At 46.7% G+C, this 21124-nt stretch overlaps 1 long non-coding RNA gene across 2 annotated transcripts in view; it reads left to right on the plus strand.

Annotated features, from left to right (window-relative positions):
* Positions 1–21124, plus strand: part of LOC146186123 (uncharacterized) — a 128340-nt gene that overhangs the window by 83893 nt on the left and 23323 nt on the right. The window contains exon 3 of one of the 2 annotated variants that reach the window (XR_014707841.1): positions 11191–11642. The exons of the other annotated variant lie outside the window; for it this stretch is intronic. This is a non-coding gene — a long non-coding RNA (uncharacterized LOC146186123). Of the gene's footprint in view, positions 1–11190; positions 11643–21124 lie in introns of those variants that run through there. 2 annotated transcript variants of the gene reach the window in all.

Raw genomic sequence — 21124 nt, forward strand, 5'->3', positions numbered from 1 at the left:
GGAAGTGTAAAATCACGTTACGCAGGTCAGATACTCAGTATGCTCGCTAAAATTGAGCAAAAAGGCAGAAATAACCCCTGCTCAGTTAGCCTGATGAATACCGGATGAACAATCAGTTCCGCATGAACAGGAAGAGATTTATATGCGTTATGCTTGAAACGGAATTAATACAGTATTTTGCAGACATTCCCCGACCCAGCCATTTCGTTTTGCTAAAAGCTTAAATAAACACCAGACAAAGCAGCTGAATAACAGCGAAACACGGGGCTGTGCGCGAACTCTTCCTAGTGTTGCAGCAAAGCGCTTGTCCCCGGATCTCAAGTATAGAGACCCACTTCAGCGTCGCTATTGACGTTTTTACGAGAGACTCGTGCACGGGAAAAATACCGGCGAAAAGTTCGTAAAACAGTTGCCGGTGAGACGCATTTACCGCAACATACCACAGATCAAGTAAATCGCATGATTCTCACACGCGTGTATATGCTAACAAAATACGTATGCAAAATGTTGCTCGTTTTCTGAGACGTATACGAGACTCCCGGCAGCTGAGGAGCGAAAAGCACTCGAAACAGTGCTTAGTATATTGCAAACGTATGCCTCTGCTCTGCAAGTGGCATCGCACCTCGTAACGCCCAACCACGTGAGTAAACCCGCATGCATCCATGCAACGAGGCGCGTCATTTCGTACCGGACACGCGCGCGAGCGCTGATGTATAAATGACCAGCGCGAGTCGACCGCTTCCCGCCCCCGCCGACGCGCGCCAGCGCGTGCGAGGAAAAGCGCGCTCTCCGCACCTACCATTGTCTTTCTCCCTGCGGTGAAGAATGAGCGCTGCAACTCTTCGTCGTTAATTTTTTTTTTTTTTCTCTCCATATATACTTCACTGTGCGCCAGCATCCCTCCTCGGGATGCGCAGGCAAGCGCCAAAAATGTGTCCACCTCTTTCATTTGGACTGTAACAGAGCGTGAAACGCCGCAGACTTCGTCGGGCGTACGCTGCGCCGGCGCTCACGCGAGAATGAGAGGTCGAGGCGAGAGCGAGTTGTCCCTCCGTTTAAATGAACTGGAGCTCCCCCTCCCCTTGTGGCTACCCCCGCCTGCATGTGCGACTCGCTTCAGGCACACACGCACGCACGTTTTCTCGCGGCCTTTAACTCTGCACAATGCCATTGTGGAGCATTCTCTCGCCTGTCTGGTGGTAGACACTGAGAGTGGAGATATGAAAATAAGCGCAGCTCCCTCACCTTTGTGTGGCCCGTATACCACCAAACTGAGACCCTCATCTCGCAGTCCCATTGCCATCGCGTCCTTTATCAACACACGCACAAGCGTGTCCGGCACTTTTTCACACCTTCGCGATGCATACATCATATCCTGCTCTCGCTCGTCCGCCGCGCAGTGGCCGCGACGAATGAGCCTACAAAGAGTGATGGGTTGTCCGTCGAGATTCGACACGCCAGAACGCACCTAGGTCAGCTGAGTGCAGCCTGAATCACTCAGTCACTCTCTCACGCGCACGCACACACATCGGCTCGCACCAGTGACACAACAAATGAACAAAGGGTGACGGGGAGTGAAAGGTAGAGCAAAGAAGGGACCAAGAAAAAAAAAAGATGGGGGGAAGACATAGATTGCGTGCAAGCCATGCATCGCGAGAGTTGCGTGCGAAGCGGCTTATGTGTCAGCTTTCGCCCGCTGCGTACTCGTCTCTGCCGGCTGACCCGTGCAACGCGGACGCTCCTAGAACGAGTCATAAAATCCAAACGCGCCGCTTCTTTCTTCCCCTACAGCAGCAGCAACCAAGGCGAAAGCGCTTCCTTCGGTACGTTCGAAAAAAAAAAATATATATATATATATATATATATATATATATATATATATATATATATATATATATATTATGGTCGCTTCGCTCGCGTGCACGTGCAGGTTGAGTGACGCCCCCCAAGTAGAGAAGAAAAAAGCAGCGTGCTTATGAAAGTTAAGGTTGTTGCGAGGACCAACGCGGGTTAACCTGAACTCGCTACGTGTGGTAACGTGGCATGTGTAATCTGTGGTGTCGTTAAGGCCGACACAATGTAACCGCTGGCTAAATCCGTCGAGGCATGGACGCTTTTGTTGAAAGGCAGGAAAGGCTTTAATCGCAGGGTTCTGTCACACTGCTGTCCGCACTCACGCAAGTGTATGATTATACCACACACAGAGCTGCATGGCAAAACGATAATTAGAGAGTTGAAATGGAGCTGTCTGTGCAGTATGCCGAAATATGCAGAAACGCGTCATGCGAATGTTACCAGCGTACCTGGCACCCCCATACCGCATATGGCATGATTTCAAGCTACGAGCAGGTGTGAGCGTTTCTATGTTCTGATTAGTACATTCGAAGTTCCCCGCCGCGGCGATCATCCCGCGGTCACGGCGGACACATTTCCGTGGGGGCGAAACGCGAGTCCGCGTGCTCTGCGAAAAAAAAAAAAAAAAAAAAAGAACCTAGGTAGTAGACATTAATCAGGTGATTTTTTTTTCTACGGTGTCCCTTATAAGTGATAGCCCATGTCGCTTTGGGACACTGAACTCCAAATATCAATTACCATTTCAAGTGGAAGATTTGTTTAGAATGTATTGACCTCTTCCTCTTACACAATGGTAATTCTACCAGGTAACTCTCTCAGTGAGGCTGTAATCGCGGGCGGTGACAAGCCCAAACGTTTCAAGATTTGCTACTGAATTAATTCGAGCATTCAGGCACATCGTCATGTGATTCATAAGGCCAAGTATGTAGCCTTCAACTAATATTGGAGGTCAACACCGAAGCTAGCGCCGGACAATCAATTAATGTTATACTTTTGTAAGGTCATTTGCAATAACGCACAGTATGTTACACCAGAATGTTGCTTCAATGTTGAAAATGCTCAAATAATGTTACAGGTTATATCCTAAACATTATTACAACTTATAACACTCAATGCAAGCATTCTGCTATTTCGACGGTTTGGATGTTACTATATACCGGTAAAAAAATGCTACATTTACATCTTAAAGATCCCTTTAACGTTGCAGCCTAAACATTGTTCTAATCCATTTTCTAAACTTAATTTATATGTTTAAGTCATAATTATCAAACGAGATTACAACATATTTTCCTGTCCCAAAGATTACCCAGTAATATTAATAAAACTGCTCTTGAAATCTCAGTACTTTGCAATAACTCTTAGATCGTCGCTATCACAGATCGCATGCACAGTCCCATAGTCCCAGTCTGCATGTACAGTCCCTAGACTTTCCCTACTCACCTTAAAGTATAGGAGCACTTCAAATCTTGGTACTTCGCCCTCAGACCACGCTTCCATAGATATCATGCGCAGGTCCATTTATTATTTGGCTAGTTCACTTACATACCCGTTCACTACCCTCGGTCATGGTGCCCCATTCAGTAATGACTATGGTTTTCTTTAAAAGGTCAATGCGTTACAAGGTTTTGCTGTGGTGTATCCTATAAATCTGCTATCGCTTTCGTTGGCAAAGCGTTGTGAACCTTCACAAGTGGCAGTCCTGCATGATCTGCTAGGCTTACTACTTTAGAGAAGTTGAACTTATGTTGTTTGAATATTAAGTTAAAAATAAGGCAAGCGCAGCCTAACGATCACTCAGCGTTTCATAAACCACAGAGGACAAAATAAAAAAAAAAGGGGGGGGGGGGGGGGGGCGGTAAGTATAATACCATAACTTTTTGACAGAAAGAAAAAGCGCAACAAGTTCTAATGCTTTGTTACCTAATCTTCGCGCCCAAAAAAAACGGACTTTATTCGAGAGGACTACGCATCTGAAAGTAACAGCACCAACAGAATTTACAGCGCGCCAGCAAGTTTGAGCGCATTTTTTATCATAAAAATTTCATGATAAAAATTGATAGCATTATCGAAATTGAGGGCGTTAAAAGCACGTTCCTGACGTCCCCCGCCTTTCTAATTCAAAGCGCCACGAAATAACGTTTTTGAACGGCGGGAACAAACGGCCCATATGCAGTTTCGCGTATAAAAAGCACTCGCGGCGCGCCCTTTGAGATAAATTCATATAATTAACGCCCAGTCAGATCAGCAATATCTCGAAATATGTTGAGAATAATATACTTTCGCACAGCGATCAGTAACTTCTTCCCTGAGCGTCACTCCGTAATACGCAATCGTCCGAGAACATATTTCGCAAAAAAATCACGCCGCCTTACCTCACCATTCGGTCCTTTCCATTAAGACCTCCGGTTGGCTTATCCCGAAAGTTGCATCGGCCACGCTCCGTGGAAGCAGCGCACTGTCTGTCAAACAGAAACAGCACGCAGTATCTTCGCGGCACCCACTGAAGTCGCTAGTCGCACGATAACACAAGTGCCGCACGAAACGGTTGTACGTTACCCATTTGCTAACGGGTAACAGACGTGCGTCGACGCTGATATCGGCGCCACATGCACAGTCATGGATTCCCCGTAGGCACAAATTCACACACAGCATCACACAATCAGAGCGCGCACGCAAGCGCACAATTTTCGAGATGTCCAGCGATGCTCAGTCGGTCTGGCGGCGACTTGCCTCCGTCCCCAGCAGACGATTTATGCCAGCTCTACTACGGACAGCGTCGGTTTCGTGCGGCTGGCCACGGCAGGAAGGCTCGACAGACACCGGTGTGTTCCCGTCTCTCTCTCTCACAGAGGAACACACTCTCTCGCTCCCCTGACAATCCCTTTCACACGCGAATGTTACGTTCTTTCCTGGTTTGTGTTTTTAATTCCATTTCTCGATCCCGGCAGCGGCGGTGGCGTTTAGTGAGGGCAGCAGTGCGACGGCGGCCGGTGATTCGCACCAGTGGCAGCTCGGCGCTCGCACCGCTAGCGCTGGCGCGTCGCCCGCGCCGCGGCAAACAGCACGGGCGCACGTGCTTGACTTGTCCCAAGAGCAGCAACAGCGGCAGGGTTCAGCGGCTGACCGCCAGGGGAGCATCGTCCGGCTGTGCGCCCGGCCGGCGGGCCGCGAGTCAGCTGAGTGCCGCAGCCGCGCCGATGCTCTCGCGCCGTTCGCCGCCTCTCGCAGCGCGCCATCAAAAGGAGTCAGTGCGGGGCACCCGGCTCGAGATGGAAAGAATAAAAAGAGGATATGATGACAAAAAAAAAAAAAAAAAGAAGACCCCGGCGCTCGCTCAAGAGAAAAGAAGGAGCGGAGAAGCGGGTCGAGGAGACGGAGGGAAAATAAAGAAAAGATGGAGGCGAAGGGAACCGCCGCGAGTCCCCACCCGGCAGCTCAACGTCGGCCGAGAGTTGCCAACGGTGACGGCCGGTGGCGTAGCGTACACGGATGAAGCTCCGGCCTGATGCGCGCTCGCAGGAGAGAGAACAGAGCTCCTCGGGTCCCATCCGCGCGCATCTTATTCCGAAGACGTGTGTCTACGTGTGTCGATGTGCTGCCGCCACCTGCGGCCGGTCGCCGATGCGTGGGGGTAGCAATCCATGCTCATATCTTTTCCGCCCCTCTCACCTAGCGCACAAGCAACAGAAAGTCGAAGCTTGCAGTCGCGGCTGGCGGGCGGACAGGCGTATATTCCAGCATACGATCGGCGATCGTGACGGACCCCGTCGCCGTGGCAGCTCTCCCGTCAGTCGAAAACCGTCCCTCTGGCCGCGGCACGCAACGTCTGTTTATTTTTATTTTTTTTCTATTCGTCCTTTTTATGCTACCGACGCGACTTTCTTATGGGCCCGTGTCTACTACCCCGCGATGCTTTATTTCTCCCGACCGCTGCCTCAGGTCCTCTCCTTTCCTCGATTGTTTCTCCTCTCGTTTGCCCTCTCACTCTGTGGCCACCGCGTTCGCTCGCAAGGCCGCGATTGCGCGCGTAAAAAGACGGCCGAGAAAGCATGCGTGCGCGCGCGCGTTTCGGCGTCGTCGCTCTCGTCCCGCGATGCTCGCTACTTCGCCGTCGTCCGTGCAGAGCCACCGGTGCTGTGCGCTCGTTGCGTGAGTGGATGTGAATGCTCGCAGAGATGCTCCCGAAATAGCCACTCCTCGGGGACACCCCGCGCCCGCACACACCTACCCTGGGCCAGAAAGTAGCTACATGCTGCCGACCCGCGAGCGAGCGTCTCCGCAGAGACAAAATAAACAAGTCCGCCGCTCGTTTTCACCCGAGCCCTGCGAGCCCGCCGCGACTCGGCTGAGAAAACCCCATCGCGGAGAATTATTCCAGCACTTTTGTATTGACTTTTTCCTCTTTTTCTGCTTCTCGTGTGTGGCCCCTGCGTCCATGTGGGACTTACCATTCCTGCTGTTTCCCTGTTACATGCTTCCCGGCGTTCCGCTTGGCTCGCTCATTTTTATTCTCGCATTTTTTTTTTTTTTTTTTTTTCTGCGCCTGAACGATGGCCTCAGTCTTCACGTGCGTACGGCTTGCTGCACACGCTATACCGTGGGTGGCTTCGAGGCGCGGTTAGCACCATCGGGCGCCGATATGAGCCTGTATGTACTTAGTTCTGCCAGTGGCTGTAATGATTTACTGGCGTGGCCAGCGCAGCACGTGCAATTAGCTCCAGAAGTACAATGAGCGATGAAACCGGTCTGTTGGATGTTCGAGACAGCTTCGAAAAGGAAAGAAGAGAAGGGTTACGTTGGGTTAACGTCCCAAAGTGGCTCGGCCTATGAGGGAAGCCGTAGTGAAGGGCTCTGAAAATTTCTACCACCAGGAGTTTCTTGACCTGCACTGACGTCGCCCAGTATTAGGGCGTCTTCTCTTTCGCCCCCAGAGAAAACCTGGCCGCCGCAGCCTGGACTGAACCCGCGCCTTTTGGGTTCAGCAGTGTAGCACCCTAAACACTGAGTCACCGTAGAGGCACAGAAGAAGAGAGAGAGAACTAAGTGTCCGCAGTATTAGCAACGCGGTTTTGTATAGATGACTTAGAATATCGCGCAAGAAGAAACAAGGACGTACTTAACTAATTGGCAGACTTCCTTTTAACCCCTCCCGATCTCCTCCAGCGAGAATTTTTACGTAGGAAAATTGTACAATACACCTGTTCTGGCGAAAAATTATCAAGAAATGCACAGTTAAAATCCCCTCCACGCCTTTCCTACCATTCGTCCTCCTTGATGCTTATGCAGCCACTTCCCTTTGTAGCGGGGGATCATATAGAATTCTAGATCAGGCCAAAAGAGAAATCAGGAAAAAAAAAAAAAAAACCTACACCGAATGCTGTACTTTGGTCAAATGGTCCAGAAAAAAAAAAGTAATAAGAAAAAAAAAGATGGGGGAAGGGGGGGAGTCCTTTAAGAATCTTCTCTTTTACGCCACCAGTCTTCAAGGCGGCGCTTTGTCCCCTCTACTGCCCTAGCTAGGGTAGCCTCTCTTTTTTGCGGTGTTTATTGCATTGGGGCTTAAAAAGAATATTATAAAGGATGAACGGTACGATAAATTTTGCGTGGAGCCGCCACCCGCAAACCAAGTGCTGTTTACACAGGTAGACCAGGTCTTAATAGGCAGCTACAGCTGTCAAAAGACTTCGCGCTCTTTTTTCTTTTGCGCTCAGTTTTTCTCCTACACCCAGCGATACACTGTTTTTTTTTTTTTTTTTTTTTTTTTTATTCTAACTGAATTTTGTACAGCATGTCTGCCGTGTACCAAACACTACCACCACATATTTTAAATGACAGCCACATACAGTATGCTTGAATAAGTATAAGCCTTAAAGAATAAGCATTACCCATTGTATTTTCCAGCGAGTGACAGTATGACCACGTCGGTGTGCACGTTGCTCAAGCTTTACGGCAAATCAACAAGTGCAAAATTCGGACGCAAAGACAACCGCGCACGCTGAAGACAGACAGCAAGGTATTGTTTACAGAACGCTCACGGAAAGAAAAAAAAAATGTGTATTCAGGGAATATTGGCGCGAATGTAGAGATGAGACCGTAAGTTTTCTGGCAACGATCATAATTTTATGATAGCTCGTTCGGTCGAAAAGCGTTGCCTCCGCCGTACCCCAGAATTGAGAAAAACGTGTTGGAAAAATTAGCGCCGGCATGCGGTGACCACCGAAAATAATCGAGACCTGATACGTCGTTGCCAAGACAGATCGCCCCACCGCTTTCTAAGCTAGAAAAGAACCTCCTGAGTGCAAACGGCGCAGTGGTTATGGCGCTCGACTACTGTTCCCAAGGACGCGGGATCGAATCCCGGCCTCGGCGGCCGCTTTTCGATGGAGGCGAAAAGCAAGGCGCCCGTGTGCTGTGCGATGCCAGTGCACGTCAAAAAACCCCAGGTGGTCGAAATTTCCGGAGTCCTCCACTACGGCGTCTCTCATAGCCTGAGTCGCTTTGGGACGTTAAACCCCACCAACCAAACCAAACCAAGGGCAGAGCAAATAAACACTTCTTTAAAAGGCACTTTAAAGGCTATAGGACTAAAGACCTGCAAACGGATATTATATCGTAAAAAAACAAAAAGACGGCTGATTTAGCATGGTTAGGCTAACTGCGAATTCGTCGCTCAAAAACTGGGGTTCAGTTCTGGTTCGAGGCTTGCATGGTTTTCAGGGTCAAGCAGGCTTCAGATGAATATATCTGCGAAATCGGTGAATAGCGGCCTTAATCTTAGTGCAATATAAACTTTGGAAGCCGCTTACGGCACCTTACGAGGGTGATACGATAGCGATATATTTTGTATCCACTGCGAACGAATGGAAGTTTACGATGGCCATATATGCAAGGCACAGCTCGAGGAAGTGATATACGAAGTGTCTATATTATATTTATTTTAGTTTTATTTTAGTTTATTTTAAGCCCTCCTACTGCTATACCGACTACCACCTGCCAGAGAGCAAGGATCGGACGAACCTCAGCAAAATCGACTAACGCGGTTTTTGACAGCCTGTCATATATATATATATATATATAGGCAGATCAATCAAGGGGAAATGAGGGTGCTCGTTATAATACATGAAGGAAAGAAGCCAACAGTCGGCGAGGCCAAGGAAAGCGTTGGGGATGGTATGTTTGTCATTTTTTTTTTTTTAATGTTTACTTCGATAACCACAGAAATTAGTAATGTAATCTGCTTAGGGGACAGATAATTAGACACAAAGTAGAAGAAAAAACAACGTGCCGATGGTGGGATCCGAACCCACGACCTCCGAATAACGCGTCCGGTGCTCTACCAACTGAGCTACATCGGCCGCTGTCCCCTCTGCTACTTTCTTGGGTATTTATGTTGTCTGTATACGAACCTTGAGAGTGTTCACCAGCGCCGCCCTCTGCCATAGCGGCGGACGTGGGACGTCCTTTGTTTTTTTCTTCTACTTTGTGTCTAATTATCTGTCCCCTAAGCAGATTACATTACTAATTTCTGTGGTTATCGAAGTAAACATTAAAAAAAAAAAAATGACAAACATACCATCCCCAACGCTTTCCTTGGCCTCGCCGACTGTTGGCTTCTTTCCTTCACATATATATATATATATATATATATATATATATATATATATATATATATATATATATATATATATATATATATATATATATATATATATATATATATATATATCGATCGAGACAGCCGTGGCCTAGTGGTTAGAGCGCCCGTCTCGGCTGCGGGAGGTGGTCAGTTCGAAACCCACCGCCGGACACCCACCGGTAAAAATGGGTACAAGCGTCCCCCGGCCTGGTGCTCGGCTTTTACAGGGGTGTACGTTTGGGAGAAGCTCCGTAAACCCCGTTGCGCGCCCCTCCTCCGCAGTGGGCCCAAACCCAGTTTCGAACCTCGCAGCCTGCAAAGGTGGTTCTGTTTGTCTTGCAAAGGTACTTCCTTTGACCCTCACCTGAAGTGCTCCCTTAGAGCCTCAGCTGCAGCAGTCCTAAACAAAAAAAATATATATATATATATATATATATATATATATATATATATATATGCAGCAGTCCTAAAAAAAAAACAAAACGAAAAAAAAAATATATATATATATATATATATATATATATATATATATATATATATATATATATATATATATATATATATATATATATATATATATATATGACAGGCTGTCAAACACCGCGTTAGTCGATTTTGCTGAGGTTCGTCCGATCCTTGCTCTCTGGCAGGTGGTAGTCGGTATAGCAGTAGGAGGGCTTAAAATAAACTAATATATATATATATATATATATATATATATATATATATATATATATATATATATATATATATATATATATATATATATTGAAGAAGGGTTTATTGGGGGTTATTCGAAGGACTGAAGACGGCGACCGGTGACACAAGACGATCGAGAGCACAATCTAGTCCGAACAAGACAGTCCGAGCTCTCTGAGTGCGCGCTAGCTGATCGGCGTCTTCATCATCGTTAGTGTCGGCGCTGTATCATCTTCTTCCTTACAATATATATATATATATATATATATATATATATATATATATATATATATATATATATATATATATATATGTATATATATATACATATATACATATATATATATATATATATATATATATATATATATATATATATATATATATATATATATATATATATGTATATATATATATATATATATATATATATATATATATATATATATATATATATATTCGTTTAAAAATGAAAATTCTGGAAATCTTGCTGACATGTAATTTTGTCTGCATATATATACTCTGCCGATCATCTGTTTGCGACCATTCATCTGTATTTATTGAATTGCACAGTTGTTTTTGGTGTCGCGAATATTGTTTCTTATGTAGTTCATTCGTTGCCCATTCTGCATGAAGCAGATGAGGTCTGCAGCATAAGGTAAATAAAGAAAAATTAGGAAAAATCACAACTTAAAATTTACACGCAATGTCGGGCAACGCATGTTTGTCATTCGTCGGCAATCGTTCGATCTATCGGTTCAGAACAAAAAGGTAAATTTCTTATGTTTGCCACCTTTTCTTTATTTTGATATTCCTATTGGTATATATATATATATATATATATATATATATATATATATATATATATATATATATATATATATATATATATATATATATATATATGCAGAACTGTTTTCTTCCGAAGTATTTCTCATTGCTGTGAATAGCTCCGTCATCATCCATATTTACTTTTTCTTTTTTTTTTTTTTTCTAAGCAGCCAGTGCCACTGGTTCTGCGCCGCCGGCAAAGCGGCCGAGACGAAGCAAGTTCGCCGATCTTGCCGAGCTGATGGATGGGAGGAATACTGTAGATGCTGGAGAACCGCTCCAAATTAATGCTTGAGCAGCAGAAAGAGCTGATAAAGAAGAAATTTAATCTTTTAAAGAAATTATGAATGGCATCACTGCGTCGTTCCTGCAAGGAACACTGGCAATGCTATCGCAGTTAATGAGCAGCCTCCCCCCACCTATTATCGGCTTTCAGAAGACATATTCCCATCCTTCGTGGATATATATGGCAAGACACCGTAGCCTCCAGAACGGAGCGGCACCCCAGCAGGCCCACAAAGTGTTCATGCCTCCATCAAACCTTGGGGCCCCACACATGCAGTAGGATGTTCTGTACCAGCGGGACACTCCATTCCAGCACGACGGGGCTAAGCAAGCAAGCAATGACTATATGTAATAAAGCATTCGTTTTATTTGTTTCATTAAAGAAACTGCTTAAATACGCACTGATAAGCATAATGGGAACGCTCATCATGCTAAAGAACGCAGTGGAAAACATTGCGCTAAATAATCGCACAAAAAATCTCGCACCCCCCAGCCAGGCCTTTGTTAACAGGTCTCGTTGATGGCTGTTGAAGTAAATTTTGCTCTGAGTCTCTAACATCTGCCATCACCCCTATCAGTTACCGTTTCACCCCTCTCTTCGCAAAAGTTGCGCAATATGCATGCAGCCAGAATCACTTTCGGCATAAATTTATAGTTGATGTCGGCTTGCTTCAAGGTTATATGCCATCGCCATTTTAATCGTCCGAAAGCATGCATGCTCTACAACATTTCTGGCACTGCATGCTGTGGTATAGATTAAATGACTCTTACACCCTAGAAAGTTTGCCGTATACGATTAATCCAAGGCAAGGCGGAATATATGCCGGATCTCCCAACAACGTGAACGGAATCGCTCGGCCCTGGAATATTTTTTATTCCTGAGGCATGGAGTTGGCCGCTTCTCTGGTACACAGATGACAGCCTAACTACAGCGTCAGCCGCACTTCCGGGGACGTTGCATGTTACACTGCGTAATCTGGAAAAGAGAAGTTCATTAAATGAGATTTTTATTGTACTTCTAATTATTCAGTCTTGGAGAACAGTTTTACATTCATTTACGCCGATTTTATCTGCACTGCTACAAAGCAAGACGTCCGTATGCGTTGCAAGGAGATTTATATATAATGAGATTAGAAGGTCTCAAAGCCTTTCAAGTCCTGCTAATAAATGCGTCTTACCGGCTTCGACCGTCCGCTATAGCTTGCAAGTTGTACGAAGTCATTATCTTTCTGCTGAAGAAGTCGCGATGTACCTTCTTCGGTGCCTTAACGGGAATATGTGAACCATCAATTGCATCAGAAATTTGTGCCAGGTGGCATCTCATTTCTAAACTCCTTGCGATCGCTGTCAATTCTTCTGCAGAAGGCAGGGCTATAAATTGATTCATATAATGGTCTACTAGTGCTTAGATATGCGGATGATACCACTTTAATGGCAGAAAGTGAAGTGGAACTCAAGAGACTTCTGATGCGCGTACAAGAAGAGAGTGAGAAGTTTGGGCTTAAACTGAACATTAAAAAGACAAAGATCATGGCGTCTTGCCCTATCAAGTCCTGGAGCATCAATGGACAAGAAGTGGAAGCTGTGACAGATTTTCTCTTCTTGGGCTCCAAGATTACCTCGGAAGGAGACTGCAGCCATGAAATTAGGAGACGCCTGCTTCTGGGAAAAAGAGCAATGGTTAGCCTTGACCGCCTAGTAAAGAGCAGAGACATTAGTCTGCCAACCAAGATCCGTATAACTCGTGCTATGGTCTTTCCAGTTGTGATGTATGGATGCCAGAGTTGGACTGTGAAAAAGGCTGACCGCCGAAGAATTGACGCATTTGAATTGTGGTGTTGGCGAAGACTCTTGAGAGTTCCTTGGACTGCCAGAAGATCAAATCAGTCGATATTGTCGACCATAAAACCTGAATGCTCATTGGAGGGTCAAATTCTAAAGTTAAAGCTCAGCTACTTTGGTCATCTGATGAGAAGAGAGGAGTCGCTGGAGAAAGATTTGATGTTGGGAAAGGTTGAGGGTCGGCGGAAAAGGGGTAGGCAGCGAACGCGGTGGTTAGATGGCACCCTCGAGGCACTGCAGATGAAGTTATGTGATGTTAGGAAGATAGTGAGAGACCGGAAAGCGTGGCGTGACATGGTCCATAGGGTCACGAAGAGTCGGACACGACTGAACGATTGAACTGAACTGAGTGCTTGGCAAAACATATAAACACAATTTTTTTATGCTGCTTTTGTAAATGCCGAACTGGTTTGCCACTATTCGGTATTCAGCACAGCTTGCCATTTTGTACAAAGTTATGGCCACTTTTTTCTCGACTGGAAGTGGTGGTCGCACACAGTGTTGCTTTGGCGGCATAAATGTCGTCAGAGCAACTAGTTCGTTGAAAGAAGCCAGACTCATTTTAAAGTTTTCTTTCCAATCAGCATCGGTGAACTCCGTTGCAACGAAGCGGTCCCAGCAGTCCCCGGTACGTGTCTTCATCCAAACCGATTTTTTCTTCCGTTTCATTTTTACAGAAGCTGCTCATTTCCACCGAAATGAGCAAGAAAAAAAAATTGGCGGGAAACAAATAACTTCACTTTAAAATATAATGTTTCATGGGGTTCAATGAACGAAATGACTCAGGCCATGAGAGGTGCCGTAGTCGAGGTCGCCGGATAATTTAACGTGTATGATTTTGCACATTACGCAGGCGTTTCGCGTTTCATCTCCACCGAAACGCTGCCACCTGGCCAGGGTTAAACCCCCCTGGTTCAGTAGTCCTAATCAAAGGCAGTGGTGAGAGAGCAATGAAATGAAAATGCATTCTCACGTACTTGTTGTGAAAGAAAATAATCGCTGTACAGCACCCTACAACAAACTGTTTAAAAATACTCAAATAAAGCGCTACTCCACCATCAGATATAAAACCGCACTCGCGAAGGCTTCGACCTCTATTAATAATCGTACGTCTCACCTTGCAAAAGAGCGCACAGATCTACGGTCGAACTCATCGCTGCTCCGGTGGCGTACAGACAAGCTTCCCGATGAGCTATCCGTATCCGCCGGCGAAGCATGCATGCGAGCGACAGTGTAGAGAAGGATGTGAAAGTTCGCCCACGCGGACAAAGCCAGCAGGACATGCAAACGCAATCTTGGGTTTAAAAACATGTTCCGTACAATCAAAAGCTTGATGTCGAGTTCACAGCACCCGAAGAACCGAACAAAAAATCGCGGGAAAAAGAAAAATATCGGAAGCAGATCGCACAGGAAGGGCACGCGTTGCTTTCGATATACGACAACATGCGCCGCCATCATCGCACTAGAGATGTTGTGCTACTGTAAACGCTGTCGCATCGCATTACCGTGAGGCGCTACGAAATGCGATGCGATGCGCTCCTGTCGCCTTCATGTAAACGCGGCTGATGAATCATATCGTTCGCGCGTTATTGGCGGCTGCGTGAGCCTTGATTTTGAATGTCTTCTACCGATTGATATATAGGGCACTATTGCTAACCGGTCAGGCTGCAAGACCCATACAATGGTTCCAAGGCGGCCACTCCGGTACAGACAGATGACGCTGATTTCTACTACACATAATGCTGTATAGCGCGCATATAATACGCACCAGGGAAGCCTGCCGCATTCCGCGCACTTACTCTCCGGAGTCTGCGTGCTGTCACTGATGGACCCCGAAAGCGGGGCCCGCATATATACGCACGTGCGCCTGCGTCCGAAAACGCGACACCTTGCTAGTGACAGCGTTGTTTGTCTCTAATCTGGAGATGTTTATCACTGCGCAATTTTCTAAATTGCCCCAGCTCGGGCCAGGGCGTATGCGCGTTATACAGCGAAGGCTTAACGTCTCGGATGCGCTGCTTAATTGGATATGTATCATACGAGCACCTGCTGCAAGCTTATAACGCTCCGTTTATTCAGGTCTATATCTTCTGCGTGCTCAGACGCGCGCACACACACGTATTATGCGAGGTGCACGCTTGTTCGCCGATTGTTTTTAGGAGCTATATATACGCGGGAACAGGAAGTTGTCCGCAGTGGGAAAAAAAAAAAAAAAAGAAAGAACAAAGAAGATGCAAAGACGGCTTCGCCCAGTTGTACAGGCACAAACATCCCAATTATGGCCAAAGCAGACTAAGAGTGGCGAATTGGGCGCTTTCTTTCTAAGACAGGAGCTGCGAGGAACAGACAATTCGTGAGAGAGTTTTCGCCTTATCGTGTGAGTTATGTGCTGCACCGTGGGCATGCCTTATCCTCCATATATTCCTCCACGGCAGCTGCCCATTATCTATTCCATGCAAGTGCTTCTTGCCTTAGCCAAGTGGATCCAAGTGCGAGTGTAGAAAACGTTTTTGTTTATTATTCCTATCCAAGCAAATTGTTTCGAAAGGTTTTGTGCCGGGCATCGCTTAAGACACGTAGTGCATGCTAATGACTTATAGGTGCAGGTGACGAATTGTGTGCATGACTTGTGGGAAAAATGGAACGAGGCCAAGCTGTTCAGAGTGGTATGCGGTTGCGCGTTGTGATGAGATGCGACGCATATGCAACACAGTGCGCCCTGACGTGCGCCTGTGCCAAGGCAGAGGGCACCACCAGGCTTGCAATATGGCGGACAAGTGGATGATCACGGACCTTTCACAGCTCTGAAGCATTACTTTTTTTTTATATGTTTTCTGGCTGGGTGTGAAATGATTGTATGTTTCGTTTTTCTTTGCTGGGCGCATCGAACCAGCTGACAATGACAGTCAATGTGTCCCGCGTCTCGATGAAGGCAAAAGTGCTTCAAGAAAGATTCCAGCGGGGAACATCGAACGTATCATATAGCGTTGGTAAAGTGACCGTCGATCGAGTGCGACATAAACTGTGTGTTCTCAGCCTGGTGTAATTAATAAATATTGGAATTGTCCGAAGCCCTAAATTTATTTATAAACGTTGCGCGGCTTAGAATTGGGTAGTACTATAGGTTCTTTTCCAGCCGCGTAGACAGCACATGAATAGGCACCACAGTGGCGAACACGCAAGCGTGTAGTGTGCGGTGTAAGAGCATCAATTGATGGTCGAAATTTGGAGCTCGCCCTCCCTTTCCGCCAACTCCTTCCAACGCCTCCTCTCCGCTGCGATATCCCCACCATACCTTCGGCACATAATTAAATTTACAGCAAGTTATGTGATTACTGCAACAAAACTCAGGCCGGCGTCTGGTGGCACTGATTCCCGTCAAAAGCCAATCTCGGAAGTCAGTTAAAAAAAAAGAGGTATTTATCACTTCTAATTCTAGCTACAAAGTGTATGGAAGGAAGCTATACTGGCAAATCAAAAACGCGCCCTATAGTTTTTTTAAAACACCAACGAGCTGCTTTCGTCAACGTTTAAACTAAGAATAAGCAGTTATGCTATTAGCGCCGTACACCTCACGGATGTTCGATCTCCATGGCAAATTTGTATTTGCTGACTACCCCAAGTATTATTTTGGAAAGCACAGGCCGAACGTGCGCAATCATCTTGTTGTCGAGCTAAAATCTTCCAATTAAAGCTCGAGGCAGAGTAATATCCTAAACAAGCTTTAACAAACGTGCTGACGAAAATGCTGCTGCTTTATCTGATAAGAAATTTCTGACCTGAAGGTCAGACACTTCTTACCAGATAAAGTCCCTACGCACATGGCTAGTGACTTCTGTGTTCTATGAGCAACAGTTAAAGCATTTATCATCTTCCCTGTATTTTAGTCTGTAATCGAGGATCTACTTATACATACGCTGGGTAAAATTATTACAATACATTGTCAATATTATGTTTTACATCATTGCTCTTGAAAAATTACATTACCCCCCCCCCCCCCCCCCCTTTCTCTATCAAAAATAAGAAACACAAAATAAATAGGAATGAATCAGTGACATTAATGCAAACTCACACCACCTGCCGCTCTCAAAACATCGCCCTCAACCAAAGTATGAGGTCTCGCTTATTACAACTTCTATGGCTAGGCATCATTAAGGCATCCGAGACAGCAGCGCTTCCTGGCGTCGGTTAGGCATAACAAAACATGTGAATGGAGGTTCGGTTCTCCTTTGCAGCTCATGACCACCGTTGACCACCGCGAAATAACTGGTCATCTTTCCTGGCCAAGCCAGTCGCACCGGCTGGCTCAGTATGGGCTAGTTATGTTTGAGTCGATATAGTACTTCTAAGAGTTCGCTACTATAGTTGTAACCTGACAGGGCGATTCGGCCCGCTTTTGTGGCATTCAATTGAACAGCCCGAAACTTTGGACGGAATAAAAAAAAAATAGACACTTAAATCTTGAGCAAACAAAACTTCGAGGATAGAAAACAATTATTCATGCGCCAATCGCAAGCCAGATTGGAGCTTAGCAAAAATATTTTTCTCTCGCAGCAAAAAATGGCACAAAGAGCATCGCATGGAACAAACTGGTGAAGAGCATCAGATACTTCGCTGCCACGTAGGGCCTCCCCCGTGGGTGTATGCGAGCGCGCGCGTGCACGCACGCACAAGTTGTCGAAGCGAGTGACCGCATTGAAAGGTCAGGGCGGCATTTTAAGCCCGTAATGGCGACACACACACGCACACACGCACAAACAACAGTGGGCGCAATAAACGGACCCAGCAGCGCGTCCGTCACCTTTTGTTGGCTCGTCCCATGCGCAACCTGTTTCGCGGGGGCCCCCTTTGTCTGGACGTGTAGGGAGCAACGCCAGTCGACAGACAGAGGGGAGGATCCGCGACCCCCGCTGCCGGACTGCTCAACGCCTCACCCCCCTTCCCTCTTTCTATTCCTAAGCCAGAAACAACAGACGGCCGGTCGCGGTGGTTTGTGCTCACCCTTCCCCATTCTCCGCTCTTTGCTCGGCCGGGACCCACTGTTATATGATTTATAGGCGCCGAGAGGGGGCCCCCCTCGACTGGCGAAGAGGCCAACGCACCGAACGGAAACTGGACTCTGCGTGCGACGAGGCGCTGGAGCGGGGAAGAGTACGCAGTGACTCGTCCGCTAGATGCAGACGACGGGTGCCCATCTGTAAGAACGACAGACACACACCCTTTTCCGAGCCAGCCGAGCAAGAAGGGCAGGCGCGGAAGCGAAGAAAGAAAAGCTCCGTCTGGCTAGCAAACGAGCGAGCGCTCTCTCGCGCGCGCGAAATCGAAGAGCGGTTGCAAATAAATGCAAAGCACAGATTCACCACCACGAGCGAAGAGCGACGGGAGAGGGATATGTAAAAAAACCTGTTTCCTCTCGTTGGACGGAGCGAGCCGAGACGACCCCCGTACGAAACGAGTCTCCGAGACGAACTGCCTCCGCACCCCTTCTCTTGATCCCTCCCTTATTCGTTGCTTTTCTTTTTCGGCGCTTGAGTTCTTGACCTTTGTTTCTGCGCAGTCGCAGACTCCTTCCTTCTTTCCACGCTGTGCAGCTGGCGATGATGTGCGTTATTGCGGTTGCGTGTGCGCGCGTGCGCTAGGTCTCATTTCGAAAACGAGCGGCCGTTATTTTTTCGGCGTCTAGGAGGAGACGCCCTTCATTCGTGGTCCTTGCTGCGTTGGTTTTTCAACTACGGCCGCACTCTTCCGGTTCAACCTCGCCACGCGTAATTCTGCGACGAGGAGGTGCCTAAGAAGAGGCCATATGTTGTCCATTGTCTGATGCAAAGAAAACCGGAAATTAAACAGAAGACACTCGCGTGAAGAGCTCAAGAACTTTTTTGTGAGGAGGAATAGGGAGCCGAATAAAAGTAGACGTGGTGTAAATGGCCAGGAATTGAAAATTCTGCACCGTTTTTTCCACCGAATTTTAGAGCGGAGCTCTTTGGCACCCGTTCCTGGGTTTCGTGTCGGCGTCGGCCTCGTAACCAGCTCCGCCCCCCTTTCGGCCCCCCACCTCAGCTCCCGTCTTCCAGTGTGGCGCCGACCGCGCGTGTTATCTGATTGCTTCGCGCGCTCCCCAGTTCTCCGATGCTTATACCCCCTTCCCCCCCCCCCCCCCCTCTTCCTGCGTGGCGGTGAGGGTGCTCTCCGGTTGCCGAAACGTCGGCTCGCTATCTGCGGATCACGGTGCGTGCATCTCAAGCCGAAACGCAGAGTCACGTTCTCTTCACTCGCTAGCGGCGTCAGCGGCATCAGTCAGGCGCTGCTGTCTGTTCGTCGCCCAACGTTCCTATGGGCCCACGCGCTGCCTCCCGCAACCTCCCGATAACGTATTCGCCCTCTTCATTTCTCCGACCACAAAGCTTCTTTCATGACAGCCAAGAACTGTTAGTGGAGTGTTTCTTGAAGGAATACGTATGAAAAATTAAAAAAAGTCTGTAAATGTACTTACGTTTCTTGCTCGAAATCTTTGCCTCAATCTATCGAAAAGAGCTGATGAGCTGCGCTCAAATTTAGCATTAGGAAGTAAAGTAATCATCGGCAATTTTTTTGTTTACGCGTGTCTTAAAACCAGGAAAAAGCAGACATATAACTATCATACGTTGGATGCAAGTTCTTGCCATGCCGCTTGTGCCAATGGAAGACGCTTATCTCTTCGGACACGGTGTGCGAATGCACATTGCATAAAATGAATATCCCTAATGCTGGCAAGCAGTAAAATAGCTAATGGGCTGAGTAGCATGTATGGCAAAATTACTTTTGAAAGGGAATTAAATTACATAACTAATTACCTTGCTGAGAAACGCAAAAAATGGTGTTGATTTACGCGCCTAATTACTGCTCCCAAAAAATAATGACAACACATTACATTACTTCTGGAGAGGAATGAAATTACTTTTAAATTACTTTCTAGTTTTCATTCGATTATGCAAAGCTAGGTAAATCTAGTGAATAATAAAACCTGTCTTTAAACGCGACGTACACATTATTTTGTATTCGCGCCGTATTCCGTTCCAGAGAACAATTCTTTTCAACTTAGACTGACATCGCTTGCTGTCAGTGTGCGTCCATGTGCGGCAGTCCCCAAGTTAAGCTAAGCCAATGTCAATAAATGTTTTCATCGTCATCATCATCATCATCATCCTCCCCGCGGCCGACATAACTAAGCAGCTTTCAATATGTCGGCGCCGAATGTTTTTTCTGTGCTCATGTCTATATATAGGTTGAGATATCAGTTTGCTCATTGTTGGTTTACTGCGTATTTATTTACTAAACATATCCAGGAGCTAGAAGAAGACTGATATCACAGAGCAAAACAACGGCCGCAACCTCGGTCTGTCATTTAGGGAGCTTCATCAACCGTTTTTTTTTTTTCTCTTTTGTCGACAATAATACGTACAAAGGTACATATAAAGTGACTTCGAAACGGCAACTACGAAGAGAGAGTTAATTTTTCCTCCCCTTTTTCTCCTTTTTGCTGATTGCTTGCTTATTGATACACTGACTCTGCACGTGCGATTTGAGTTGTCATTGAACTGACATGGTGCATTATTCGAGTCTGTCGAATGCGACAGGATGCTTCGCATGTTCTGGACATTCTGGCCTGAGAAAGGAACGAGGTGACCGGTATACGTAGGGGGCTTCCAGCGTGGTCATTCGAAAAGGCCGTTCACTTTAGACAGACGCAGCGAGGAAAGTTCCCCTCTGCCGTAAGGACGGAAATTAGCCAATGCGTGGGACGCACAGTGGAGCAATGACTCGGCCGGAGCTTTTCTGCGCAGTCGAGAGCAAGTGATCGCCCCGCGCGCGCTTCCCTTGGCAGCTTGACAAAGGTCGTTGCGCCGCGAAGAAAAAAAAAAAAAAACATTCCGGCAGCGCATCCGTTTGACACGCCGACAAGCGACACAAACCTCTCGCCCGGCAGCGAAGCCAAGT

Source organism: Amblyomma maculatum, chromosome 6, assembly GCF_055883805.1.
Source record: "Amblyomma maculatum isolate TAMU_Amacu chromosome 6, ASM5588380v1, whole genome shotgun sequence".
NCBI classification, from domain to species: domain Eukaryota; kingdom Metazoa; phylum Arthropoda; class Arachnida; order Ixodida; family Ixodidae; genus Amblyomma; species Amblyomma maculatum.